The 14,577-nt window shown below is 44.9% G+C and overlaps 1 protein-coding gene across 1 annotated transcript in view; it reads left to right on the plus strand.

Annotated features, from left to right (window-relative positions):
* Nucleotides 1-14,577, plus strand: part of LOC4801004 (serine-rich adhesin for platelets) — a 34,321-nt gene that overhangs the window by 10,835 nt on the left and 8,909 nt on the right. Inside the window, exon 2 of the mRNA XM_001358141.4 lies at nucleotides 4,611-4,700. The gene's annotated coding sequence lies outside the window, so the exon portion shown is untranslated. The remainder of the gene's footprint in view (nucleotides 1-4,610; nucleotides 4,701-14,577) is intronic.

A 14,577-nucleotide genomic window follows, 5' to 3' on the forward strand; every position in this document is an offset into this window, starting at 1 on the left:
TCTGGCTTCCAACGACGATCTTCCATTGTGTTTCCTCACATTCTTTCCGATGGAAATGCATTTCCATGCAGGCCACTAAAACGCTTTGATTGGAGGGTGCACACAACTGATTTATGGCTCCACTCCGCCCCCACAACACGGCGGCTTGTCATAAAGATTATGCATTAGAAGAAAGCTCAAACCTTGAGCTCATTAAAAATTCAAATATAAATATGTTACGGTAATATTTTGTGGCCGGAAAAAAGAGTTTAATTTGGAGATGGAGATGTGTAGAATACTCGTAGATTGAGTGGCCAAGAATGCTTTCACTATCCCTTCGTGGAGGGGCTCTGTGGGGCATGCCTCGCTGGTCAACGAAACTGAAATATTTCGGTAAAGTGTGCCACAGCCACCGCAGAGACGAGACTTTAATTATGATGCGAATACGATGCCCACTAGCCACGCACAGTGCGCGTCATATGTGTATAGTTAATTAGGTTCTGTCTGTCCGTGTGTGTGTGTGTGGAGCCTGGGGCCCCAGGCCTGCTCTGACTGGTAGGTAGTTCTATTTTATTCATAAGCACATAATTATGTTCCAGAGACGCTCTCGAACTTGGGGGTCATTCAACTCCCGATCAATCACTCTGTTAGAGCCCCTCGATTCTTCTTTTGTTCCGTGGCTCGCCTTTCTATAAATTTCTTTCAAGATCTACCCCATGGTATGTATCTGTGTGTGCGCATTACGCGGTTTCGTGGCTAATTAACAGCGCAAAAATACCTTTTCAATGCCCTGTTTGTCCCAGGGTCTTGCTTAGAAATGCAAATTACCAAAACTCTGACTCTGACTCTGACTAAAGCGGAAAAGGCAGCAGCCGAAACGGACAAAGAACAGTGAAGGGAAGCTCTTTGTTCGGATCCGGTACGGATTCTCTATCTCAGATGCTGCCAAAGGTCTAATTAAATGGCAACGATTTGGCTTTAGTGCAATTTGCGTTGACTCGAATCTCTGGCCCGGTCAAGGTGAAAGTTGCGACACCTGCGACACGGGCAGCCATGATAGATTACCCTGCTTTTGCAGCTTTTGCAGCTCTGAATCTTTTTGACAAATTAATTGTGCGGCTAAGCAGCAATTTGCGGCAATTTTCATGCTGATCCGACTGGAAAGCCGCCTCTGCTGCAGTGTCAATGCCTTAACTAAATTGACTGCAACTTCATTTGCGACTGCGACACACCCGCAGGGAGGGAGCGATGTGTAGCCAAAAGTTTTCTGCTCCATTGAAGCATTCGATTGAGAGGCCCCAAGACATGCCCGTTGCCTGCTGCCTGAAGAAAGTTGCAGCACTGGCAGCAGTGGCAATGACACACTGCGCGTCGCATCTGCATTTGAATTGCATTGGGGGCTTTGGCTTTGGCTTTGGTCACTTAACGGTTAGCAGAGAACGGCAACGGGTTTTGTGCCACCGTCCATCCACAAGAAGGTGTCATAAGCGGGTATTCATGGGATCAGCAGAGGTATCTCTATGTATCTTTACGAGAAGTTGTGGAATTCCAATCATTTTAATTATTACCATGGTCCATGGTCCATGGTCCCCCCCTCGGCTACGCCTCTGCGCTGTGCAGCCGCCTCGAAGAGTGAGTTTTTAGAACCGGTTAACTGTTTTCTGATGACACTTACAGTTATTTTCAAATAAAAGCCATCGCGAGCTCTTCGCTTCGACTGTGACTTATGTAAAAATCTACGAATTCGAAAGCCAAACAGAATGCAAAGCCAATTTACAGACAAATATGAAATTATTGGTGTTGGAAAGCAATAAAAAAAAGCCTGTAAACTTAAAGACTTAGAACAGTAAAAGAACAATTTTACTTGAAAGTTTTAGGAGTTTATGCTTCCATAAATCTGCAGTGGTAGGGGGGTTTCTAGTTAAACAAAAGTTCAGGGAATAAGCACACATTTAAGAGAACAATTTACTAAAGACTTTTTTGGGTATATTCAGGCGATACTCGTTCTACTTTGTTCCTACTTGAAAGCACTGCCAGAACCATTCGGAACATGTGAGTCGAGGTCCACGTGCCGCGACGCTAACATACCCGGTACTCATGTTATTTGCGTGCTTGAAGATTTGGTAGCAAGCCACAGAGAGCAACAGAGTCTGTTGAGATAACAGAGCAAGAAGCAGCTCCAGTAACAGAGCAATTAATAGAGCAAGCAACGGAGCAAGTAACAGAGCAAGTAGCAGAGCAAGCAACAGAACAAGCAACAGAGTAAGCAACAGAACAAGCAACAGAGCAGGTAGCAGGGCAAGAAGCAGAGCAAGCAGCAGCTCACTTAACAGAGCAAGCAGCAGCGCACGTAACAGAGCAAGCAGCAGCTCACGTAACAGAGCAGGCAGCATAGCTAGCAACAGAGCAAGTAACAGAGAGAGAGAGACTAGAAGCGGCCGTAGAACAAGGAAAGGAGACAAACCAGCATCAACGATCGACGTCAATTAATTCGTTGTCAAATTATTTGTACTCAGCACAGCGGCCATTGCAATCAAAGCCAATCTTAAATAATAATCATAAAAAAGACAAAATAGAACAACGCAAAACCCGGGGCCTCATGGGACCCTAAAAGGATTGGTTCAAAAGCTCATTTCTCTGGCATTTAATAATGCTTGAAAGCCAGGTGTTCAAAGAGTCAATCGACAAATGAGCCAGAATACATACAAATCTATCTAAAATCTAGCTATCATAATGAACCTATGGTTAAATATTGTCTGCAATCTAGTAGTTACGAGCCTTCTTAATGGTTTTCCATTAGCAAATTTCTCGTATCTTCCAAATTTTGTGGAATTTCTGCCTCGTTCCAAACATTTCTTGAATCTTTTTCCTGCTGTTTCCATTAAGCTTAGTCGAAACATCTTTGGGTACTGTGCTGGAAGACAAAATACTGGAATTTTCGTGAAGACCAAAACAGAACAGACTTCCATCAACAGCCGTCAAAGCTGTTTATAATCCATTTTCTGTTTTGGGAGGCATAATCCCTTTCCTGCTTGAGTGGCAGCATTTCGTCACCCACTTTGACCTTTGATGGCGTGAATGCAGCAATAACCAGATCTGGGAACAAGGCATTAACCTGGCGTGGGCTCTCCGGCCAGTCATCTCCAGCGCCATCATCAGCTCCTGGCCCATCGCCATCCCCATCCGCATCTCCATTTCCAGCCCATCAACATCATTGCTGTCGCCGGTCGCCGGTTGCTGTCGCCTCAACGATGAATGACAATTTTGCAAATGGCTTTGGGTGCATAATTTATGCAGATGCAACTGCAACGGCAACGGCAACGTTGAGCTGCAAAACTGGCAGCATTTAACGCGTTGACTATTAAGGCGAACTTGTTATGCCACCGAGGAAAAAGGGAGGTGGAGATGGAGAGGTGCCCCCAGCAGTGGCAGCATCGCCCATGCATATTCAAACGCCATAATCCCAACGGTATTTTAATGCTAAATGCTTACTCACTCACAGACAGAGAGGGAGATAGAGAGAGAGAGAGAGAGACGAGACGAGAAAAACCCGTTTTTCCAGTAATGACCTTCGGTGTTGTTTTATTATCACTCCCGCTTCCGCTACGCCCCCTGTGCCCCCCTCTCTCTCCAAAACCGACTCCATTTGGAGCTCTCTTGGAAATTCCGTTGAATCCCATAACAAAAGCCCATAGTTTATGTTTCTACCGAACGCACACAAAAGTTCTGTTTCTATCCCACCTTCGGGCCCCACTTCCATGCCGGCTAACACCCATTCCGGCTAACACCCATTCCGGCTAACACCCATTCCGGGCAACACTTGAATGGATTTGCCAATATTTCAGCCACAAGTGGAATTTCTCTCGAAACTAATTATCTCTTCAGAGCATTACCAAGAATTAAAAGTCACTTTCGAATCGGTGTCAGAGTCGATAAGCGATAATGTTGCACTTGCGGGGGGAGGGGGGCCCATTCTCTCTTCCACCTGCAACTGTCATATTGATTGCCATTTGAGTTTCAAACGCTAAATATGCAAATAGATACAGGTCGAAGGCGGCCTTGCAGCGGTCACACTTTGCGAGACATAATAATTGGCATTAAAAAAATGAGATTTACAGCCAATCCCCAGAGTCCAGTCTAGAACAAGTGTGCCATAAAAGCCAGCCACTTACCACTTGGCCAGGTTAACCTTGATGAACAAACAGTGCTCTCTCTCTCTCGCTTAGCCCGTACAGAGCTCCGACTGCAACTTGGTCTGCGCCCAGACCGGCTCCCAACAGAATGACAATAAATATTTTCGTCTGAGGAGGACTGGGGTGGAGTGAGGTGTGGAGGGGGTGGTGTGGGCTGTGGGGCTGATCGATTAACTGCCCCGAAATGCCAGGCACTTGAGAGCTGGTTGCAGGCTCATGAAATATGAGCTCGACGTGCATTGAATTCGGGTCATTGGTTGGCCAAAACCCAACAGTCGAGGGGATAGCCGGCGCCTTAAAACATTTTGTAATTCGATTTTGAGCGCGCGCGCTCGCCTGCCGGCCATTGAACTGCCACCGATTGACGACAATCTCAAACTCAAACTCAATGTTTTATGTTTTCTTTTCTTACGGATTGCTTAATATCTCCCTTTGCAGAGAGGAAAAACCGGACAGGCCAGCCCGTGAGCCAATCGATAGAGAGAGAGAGAGGGAAAAACGTGACAGTGGGGCCAAAAGTTCAAGCAGGTAAGAGGGAAAATTGTTCACACAGAATGCAAAAATGCGTAACCGAAACGTAACTTGGTAAGCGCCGCTGTTGTTGGCTATCTATAATTTACACTTTCGTTGCATGTACAGCAAAGTGGCAGTGGCATGCCAATTGGCAGGGCTCCCATCCCATGCCACACAAAAAAAAGAAGAAAAAAAAACACTGGTAATTCGAGGCGACTAACAATGTGTTGTCAGGTGTGGAGAGGCACTGGGGATGGGGATGGGGATGGGTCCCAGGCTCTGGCCAACACCAGGAAGAAATGCAACCACATTGCTGTCTGGCAATTGACTGGAAATGGCATGCAAAGATTTCAAAATGCAACATGTCGGAGTAGGAATAGGAATAGGAATAGGCCAAACAATGGCAGACGGGCCTAAACGGCAACATTCAATCCATTGTGTCTTTAATTATGAACTTTAATTGCTTTAATGTGTGTGTGTTAAATGAAGCACAAATTATGCGAATGCGAATGCCAATGAACTCTTCCTCCAAGAAAGTTTCTTGAGAAAAAGTTTCTACAGATCATATAGTATATCTAATGCCTAGATAAATCTAATTTCATAGAAAATTTATTGTACAACTTGGCCATAAAAAGTGTAAAAAGAGAGGCCACTCCATTGTGGCGTCACAATTGAATAGATTTTCAGATTTACTTTTCTTCAAGTTAGAAACAAAAGGAAAAACCGGCCAAAAACAAAATCCACAGCTGCCACAGCGCGGCAGCGTTTAGTCTGAGAGATTTGCTTTCGAATGATGGCAGACAATAAAACTTTCCATTTCTAACAAAATTACGGCTACACTCCGGGCCAAGACCAAAACGGTAGGAGAGACAGAAACACAGAGGAGGAGGAGGAAACAAAGCAAGACAAATTTATCCACTTATCTGATTTTGTTGTACTCATCTCTCATTTCGCTTGAAAGAGAATTTATTTTACGGGAATTTCTCGTCTATTTTTAAACCCAAGAGTGGCATAGTATTTCTTAGGGTATGAGGCATGCAACAGGCACAAGAAGACACTTAATAAGTCCCACATTTTAAAAGATATTTAGCTCAAAGATTGGTTATTCAATGGGTATCCCCTGGTCGAATTGTTTTCATAGCTGTCGCTGCTCCACCCACTGTCTGTCTGTTTGTCTCCCCTGTGACTCCATGGAAAATCTTTTGTAGCAACAACATCATAAATGTTGCATGTCAGGGCACACCATTCTCCAGGTGACATGTTGCACACGTGTGCCCGCCCGTGTGCCCGCCCGCTGATTTGTGGCACCGCGTTTATGTGGCGGAACTGTTTATTAATTAATGACCGCATTTCGGGCCCTGATTCTGTTGGGTTTCTCTGCTGCTGCTGCTTTTTAGTGGGTAGCCAATTATTAGGTGCTAAATTGTTGGCCCAGCAAATGGGTTAAATGAGCCCCAGGCATGCAACATTCTCAATCAAATGGCGGAGCACTGGCAGTCCTCCTACTCCTCCTCCCACGCCTCTTCCTACTCCTGAGAAATGTGTGGAGATCTCTAAAGGAGGGGGAAATGTCACTCCACATTTATCGCCATCTGTTGCAAGCCTGTTGCTGCCACTGCGTTCCATTTTAGAGATGGAAATGGACTGTGATTTTCTGCGGATTCGTGCTGCAAGACCATCGGGGAGATATTTCTACTGCAATTTTTATGATTTATTGCAACCACTTCTGAGCATGAATTTGACTCACGAAAGCGAGCATTTTGGACCATTTTGTCTTCTTGTGAGACAACGATCGAGTACTCCTTCTCCATGAATTACATTTCACTCAGAACATGCCTTGAGTTACGACTTTATAATACAGTAGAGATCATTGAAGGAAAGAACTAAAAAGTTATATAATTTTATTTAATTTTTTAATATATTAAAAAATGGAAATTTACTTCTGATTTTAATAAAAAAAATATTATTTTTTTTCCAATAATTTTTTTTATTTAAAGATGAATTTTAATTTCCATTTTTGAGTTTTATCTATTTTTACAACAATTCAAGAATTAAAAATATTATTTTTTTATGATTTTATTAATAAAAAACAAAAAGAAATTTTAATTTCCATTTTTCAATATATTAAAAATTTAAATAAAATTATATAATTTTGTAGTTTTTACCGTTAATGATCTCTACTAAAGTATATATTTTTAAAATTAAAATTAATTGTTATCATAAAAATTATAATTCTTACGTTTATTAGTCGTGAGTGTACGATCCTGAATTGATCCGGGGTGGACCATCTCTAATGGTTTTTATCTAATGGCTGCCTGTCAAAATGATAATGGTTTCTTGTGTGCGGCTGCCTGCCGCTAGATGGCGATCCGCGATAAGCAGCTGTCACGAGAGAGGCCCGAGTGGCGTGGAATGCCTCAATTGAAAACTGTCAATTGTCGTGGCCACATGCCACTCCACTCCTCTTTGGCTATCTCTTGGCCATTTTCGGTGTAGGCGCAACAGTGAAAGTTGCGGCCATGGCCAGAGGCAGATGGGGATGGGGGCCCAAAGAGAGGGGTGGGTGGGGAGGCCGGTCGAGGGGGTAATTAATGCCAATTAAATGTCAAACAACGGGAAAAACAAACAGCTTTTGTGCTGGGCGTGTCCCTGGTGGCAGTGGCTGTGGCTGTGGCAGAGAGACAGCAATTCCATTCCATTATGCTGACCAAACTTTCAAAAGGCTGCACTGCACTGATTAATTAAAACCAAGTTCAAACAGGGGTTGGGGTTGGGGTTGGGGTTGGGGTTTCGGTTGCAGTTCAATTGATTTAATTTCCCACGAGCCTGCCTTCAGCGTTCAGCCATCAGGCCCGGATTCCCCCAGCTTTCTACCACGAAAACAAAAGAAGGAAAGCGCATATTGCCCCCAAGTTGCAACGTCGCTTGACTATGTGTGTGTGTGTGTATGTGTGTGGTAAGAGCTAGGAAAAAGTTATTTATGATTATTTAATGCATGCCTTGTGCGGCAGGTTCATTGCCCAAAGACAAGACTCGACGCGACTCGACTCCACTCGCCAAATGCAAATGCAAATTGATTTGCGCGCTTTGCCCTGCAGTTGAACTTACGTCAGCCGAAGACACCAATCTGCCCCGCTGCCCCCTGCCCCTGCCCCTGCCACAGTCCAGCAGCACAGACCCAAGCCCTGGCCCTGCTATAGCACCTCTTTCTCTTAGCATTTCTCTGGCTGTCTCTGCTAATTGCTTGTCGCTGTCAACATGTTGCAGTTGTGCTGCTGCCGCTGCTGTTGTCACATCTTCCATTGAACTTTGAACTTGGCTCAGGCCTCACAATGGCTTACTGACTTTCTTTTGTTGTGCTGCCACATGTTGCCACGTCACTCATCAGAAATGTGTGTGTGGGCTTCTGCTGTCTCTTTTGTGCTCGTCTGGCCTTGCAATGCCACGCCGCCAGCACTGCATCTGTGCGTATACGTAATATTTGCAAGATTTTTGTGTTTTCAAAGCATAGATTGGTGTTCTATTCCACAGTACATCTACTCGTACATGTATTTGCCTTTCAGGTCTCTCAAAGTCCGTCCATCGGCTGTTTGTTTGCCTTTTCCAAATGCAATACAGTTGTCGACCTTTGGCATACAATTACATGGGCCTTTCGGCAGACCGGTAGACCGGCAGACCCTTCTCCTCCACGGCACAGCCCCCGCCTAGACATTCGCTTTAGACCGGTGCCAGACATCTGTGTGTGTGTGTGTGTTGGCTGGTTGCTCAACCCAAATTGGCAACTTGTTCTCGTCTCTCTCTCTCTCTCTCTCTCTTTTGACTCAGTCTCGAATTGCACAGCTTTTATGATTTGTTGCCTTTGCTTTGGTGGTATTTCATTCTAAATTTGCAATAAAAGTCACAGAAACAGCATTCAAAATACACTCAAACAACACAAAAACCGACTGCCTTGCCACAAAAGGTCTCCAGATGACTGAAAAGTGTTCAACAGAGGAAACAGGTAGTTGAAGCCGTACCGAAAACCGAATTGTTCCTGGGCGTTTATTGTTCCTGGCCAAGATTGGACGCTTGGAAACCGGAAAGCCTGGGCCCCAACTCCTTTGCAGTTGCAGCTGTTTGGTAACCACAAAAAAAAACCATGTTCCTGCTTCGTGCATGACTCATGGACAACACTGCAACATGACTGGAAGCTGGAGTTGTGGCTGGAGCTGCGGCTTGACAGGCGAACAGGCAACAAATGGAGCTGGCCAGCAATTACAAATTGGCCAACAAATTGGGGGAATGTTGAGCCCAAGCCCCCAAAAACCAAAATTATCCCACGCAACAGGTTTTTCTTTTTATTTGGTTTCTAATGTGATCAAATGAGAAGTTCTCAAAGACTTAGTACGCCTCATAAAACATTTTAACAGCGGGTTATTAAAAATTATGCCAAAACTCTAGAGAGAGAAAGAGGATAGCAACTAAGAGACCCTCTCCTAGGGGGTAGGGGGAGAGTGCCATAAGTTTAGTGGGGCTTTTGTCATAAAATAAAGTTATGATGCCTGCCACAGCTGTTGCTCGTTGCACCCTTGTGGAAGAAGCACACAGACGCAGATACAAAGTGGAAATCGGATGCCGCTCGCCAGTAAGCGACACATTTTGTTGCCTCACGATGGGGCACGGCAGGGCGGGGCAGGGCAGGGGTAACTCTTTTTTTAATTAAGCAAGATGTTGCGGCAACACATGTGCGTGTCAGAACGAAAGAAGAAGACAAAAAAGAGGCAGAAACAGCAACAGGCAACAAGCAACCCCTCCTGGAGATGGTGATCCCTGGGTGCCAAAGTCCATATCGTGAGTGCTTTTGATTTTTCATGGGAGCTGAGTCCGTGCCGTGCATGGCTGAGCAGCAAGCTACTAAAGCTGGGACCAAAAGCAACCAAGATACAGTTTCAGTTGGAGAAAAGAGTCATTGATATACGGTGTTTCTTTACAGAAAATGGATAAAAAGAATTCTTAGATTATATTGGGTATTATAAGGAGATTCATCGGAGCTTGTTCTATGTGAATGCCCTGCACTCTACAGAAGGAGTTCTGAATATTTTGTCGAGAACACCTACTGCCTAAATATATAGGGATCATCAAATATATAGTCGAAGTGCAATATGAACTTGTTATATCATTGCTTTCATTCTATCGCTTATTCCGCTGCGCAAACGCTTTATTTTATGAAAAGAATGCAGAAGAATGCTCGAAGCCGAACTGCAATAAGGCCGCGCTTAATCATGTTCGTACATGTTCGAGGCAGTTTGCGTTCTCTTCTCATTTTTTCGTCGTGCGCCTTCGTTTGTTCCAAAAACCCGACACTCGTGCGTGCTTGACGGCTTCGTGGTCGGCCCGCTGCCATCTCTCTCGGCAGAGGAGCTCCGACTGCAATTTGGTTGCCTGACAACAACAGTTGCAGTTGGAGCATCAATGAATGCGTTTTCATTTATTAATCTTCTGTTCCAATGCTTCTGCTTCTGCTTCCTTTTGCTTTATTCTTTTAGACTTCTGCTCCCCCCCTCTCTTGGCTGTACTTCTTTGTCTGCGTCACGCAGCAAAACGAACAACAACAACAACAACAAAAGCGCGAATGAAAACGAAGACGGCCTGGGAACTTAACCTTGAAATACACATTGCCTGCTGGCTCTCTCCCACTCTTCCCCTCTCTTTATGTCACTCTTTTATTTTCTGCAACACTGAATGGAGGCGAGAGCGGAAGAGAGAGGGCTAGATGTGGGTGCTCACAAGCATAAATTTATGTGCAAAGCCAACCATTTGCGGGATTCGCTTGATTAAAGCACTCCCTCTCTTTCGCTCACTCCCACTCACACTCTTTCTATACATACACACATATACTTCCTTGGAATTTCCTGGCAAGAATGAACATGAAACATTTCACCCCGTAATAAACTGAGAGGCTAAAAATAGACACCACAACTCCTCCAAGGCCCAGGTCCCTGGGTCCAAATGGTTAATGTATTTTCTGTTGCCTCAGGGAGGGCTTTGAGGTTCATCGGTTTATCGGTTTATCGAGTGTAGCAACTTCAATTAACCCGACATGATAGGCACACCCCCCACCCAACCCGACCAGGCCATGACAGGCATTATTGACAGCTTGACTGGAGATTTGTGAGCCTCGTTACTCAACGTAATTGACAGCCCAACATAAGGAGCAGACATCGGGCCAAAAGCCATTGCCATTGGCAGAATATGTCAATCAACCGACTGGATAGGTACCTGCGGTATGTCTTGGGTGGTCTAGGAAGTACACACGACTAGGAAATCTGTTCAAAGACTCTTAAATTCATATTAAATCCGTGCACCACAACCACATTTAAGGGTTTTTGGGGTTACATTAACGGCTTCTTTCCATGTTAATCGCTCAGAGCTTTGGGGGGGACTTTTTTTCTACTTATAGCAGGTAGTCGTCGACTATGTTTATGGTTAAAAGACTTTCAACAGCCAGCGGCACTCCACTGATTCTCCCCCTCCCCCATCGCTAAAACGTCTCTCCAAACAACTTCTTCACAATTTAATTGTTGCTGTGGACTTTGTTGTTGTTGTTGTTGTTGTTGTTGCTGTGGATGTTGGCCCCCTCCTGTAGTTGTTGCCACACAAGTTTGTTGTATTACCTGTTGACAAAATTGCTCTCCTCTGCCTGCACCAACATCCGGCAAATTCTCGAGAGCTGCCACAACCCCACCCCACCCCAGGCAGGCAGCGACTACTAATGGCAACTTTTGAGTTGGCTTTAATTAAACAAACTTCCATCGGAGGCTAACCAGGCGTGTGAACTAGGAAATTGCCAGCGCAAAACTAATAAATATTTCGCATATACCCGTACAGTAAACGCTCCGGATATAAAACCAGGAGGGGATTAGGTTTGCAGCCCCCCCAAAAAAAAAACAAGTTTTTTCTATTAAAAGATTATTTTTTGGGTATTTTTTGACCTCTTTTGTTTTTATAAGATTTTTTTATAAGTGGTAGTTTTTTTTAGTATTTTATAAGTGGTAGTTTGATTTTTATCAAATTTTATTCTTTGAAAACCTGAAATTTGCTTCCTAAGATTATTATATTTGGACTGATCCGATAATCCCATAATACTTGGGGCCGATTCTTTGTAAAGATATGTAGCTTTAAAATTTAAAGCAAGGACGGCAAAGAATTAGAAACACAGAAGGATCGGATGTTATCTTGATTAAGCATAGAAGTTTAACCTTTATAAAACGTAGGGCTACATCGTTTACGGAGCACCTTACGTACAACTCCATAAATCGAACGTTTTCTTTGGATAACAGTAGTTCGACTTATGAAAGTTCAACTGCAGTACAATGCTCTATGGATGACCAAAATTGTAATAGAATATTCCAGCTATTTCTTCCACTTTTTTCAAATAATTTCCTTAATAAAACAGGCGCTCTTTTTGAGAAACTACTGTAATAAGTTCGTCTATGGAATGGAATGGCATTGAAAATGAAAGGCAAAAATTTGCATTCCAATGCGCATGCTTTGATTTAAATGAATATTGGCAAAAACAGTGTTTGCGTTTCCCACACAAAAACGGAGAGCTCCGCAATTACCAGAGGATTGTATTTTTGTAAATTTAATTGGCCTGGAGGCAGGGTAAAAAGTGCAGGGAGCTGGGTAGCAAGTGTGGCCTTGAACTTTGAGCTGTGGATTTAGCCGTATCATAAAGCTGGCTTATTACGATGGAGTGGAATGGAACAGAGTGGAGTGGAGTGGCGTGGAGTCTGCAATCAGCTCCAATCAACTCTGCCGGCGCCTAATTGGCCGTTTGCCTTTAAAGGCAACACCCGTCTTGACATTTGCCTGTGTGTCTGTCGCCCACCACATCCGTTGACCGTTGACGGTCCGGGCCGGGGCCCGGGCCCAACCCAGCATTTGGCATTCTTTTTGGCCAAAAACTTGGCTTTAAGCTGTACTCGAGGTCTAAGCAAAGGTAAACAATTCAAAGAGCTTTTGTTGGAGTCGAAGTCAACTGCTGTTTTGCATAATCTTGAGGCGGAGGAGGGCCCAGAACGCTGGCAGGTGTATGCGCATATTTCTATATATGTATACTCGTGTTTACATAAAGATAAATATATAAATAAACACCCGAATGGGGGCCAAGTAGTCCGCTGTCTCGGCCACGCATAAATCTCACGTGCAAATGTGGAACAAACTTCGTCTCTCTCTCGGGCATCGCCTCTCCGTTTCCGTCTCTGCGGAGATCTTCCAACCATTCCATCCCATCTCATCTTTCGTTTCATTTCATTTCAATTTCGTGTTTTGGCGTTTCGTTTGGTTTGCTTTCCTCCAGCTTTAATGCGAATCAACATGTGGATGGATGATTAAATTTAAATTCGGTTCTGGCTGTGAATCAGCGGATGGTAACCCACTTTCCGTCTCTCTGCAGTGATCCCAAACATTCCATGGATTCTTCTCTAATGAAAAACCTGCCCCGAAACAGACTGCAGCCCAAAACAGTCTGGCAAAGAACTTTTGTGCGGCCGAAAACCAGTTGGCCTCGATTGGCAGACGGTCAAGCTAACTGTTTTCGGGCTGCCTGCAACCGCACCGCACCACACGGATCCGATCAGATTAAAGCAAATACAGAATGCCAGAATGCAAAATATCGAAATGGAATGGAACGGGAACGGGTTTCCAGGCACTCGGGCAATTGGCCAGATACAAGCGTACTACCACTACCACAGCAGGGACGGCCGTCAGAGAGTTCGCATCGATTAATTTGTAACGCCCACTGACAGTTTTCGCCAAACTGTCTGTCTGTCAGTCAGTCAGTCAGCCAGGTCGTCGTCGTTGTCTAAGCTCTGACCGACTTTGCAGCTAACGAGCCACGTCCTCTCCTCCAGCATCGGCCACACTGGTACATCCTGGCCCGCATAAATTAGCCATTTTGGTCTGGAGCTTAGAGCTCTTGCAGGAAATTTATGTAGATTTATTTGTGTGTAACACTTTTGCCGGCTGCAGCATTGATATCTCTTTTGCCATCGCCATTGCGGGCCAACGGCGGCATTCCTTGGGCCAGGCCGAGAGCCAAACTTGAAAAATAGCCTCAAGATGTTGTCTGTTTTGTTGTTTTCTGTGGCATTCCATTTCAGGTTGGCCATTTGCCATCTTCAGCGGGCGAGCAGGACAAACGTGGGACAAACGACTTCTATATATGGCCAAATGGCCCCCACAATTTGTCCTCCTCCACCGCCTCCTCCGTACCAAATGTGTTTCACTTTTACGCTCAATCATAACCCGGATGATTGAAGGAGGCCCAGGCATAGGCGATCTCTGATCCGCGGGGCTGCTCTTCCTGAGAATGGGCACAGCTCACTCGCTGGCCTGGCCATAAATAACTGGCCAATCGATGCCGCAACTGCAAAATGCAAATGAGTGAAAGATACAAAATCCAAACAATTAACGAAAAAAACAGAAACCGAAATAGTAACAGAAATAGACGTAAAGTAAAGTAAAGTAAAGCAAAAGCAAAGGCAAACGGTAACCAAACCGCGAGCCCGGTCTGCAATTTATGTGTAACAATGCGGGGCAGCAGCAGCAGCAGAGAGAGAGAGAGAGAGGGGGAGAGAAACACGGCAGCAACATTTAGCAGCCACAGTTATGCAATTGGCCATGCCATGCTCTGCTTTGCCCCCATACACCCCATGCACTCCAGCCCCCCCTTTGATGCCAATTGTTTGCTGCGACCGCATTGCACAAAGCCAAGATTTATGCATATTAACGTCAAGTCAAAACGCTGACCCAAAACTGGAGACCCCCAGAGCAGCACCAGCACCAGCACCAGTGGCAGTGGCAGGCTCTGGCAAGGGGCATCTTCTCCACCAGCTGATGCAGAAATCAA

Source organism: Drosophila pseudoobscura, chromosome 2 (assembly GCF_009870125.1).
Source record: "Drosophila pseudoobscura strain MV-25-SWS-2005 chromosome 2, UCI_Dpse_MV25, whole genome shotgun sequence".
Classification (NCBI taxonomy): Eukaryota; Metazoa; Arthropoda; class Insecta; order Diptera; family Drosophilidae; genus Drosophila; species Drosophila pseudoobscura.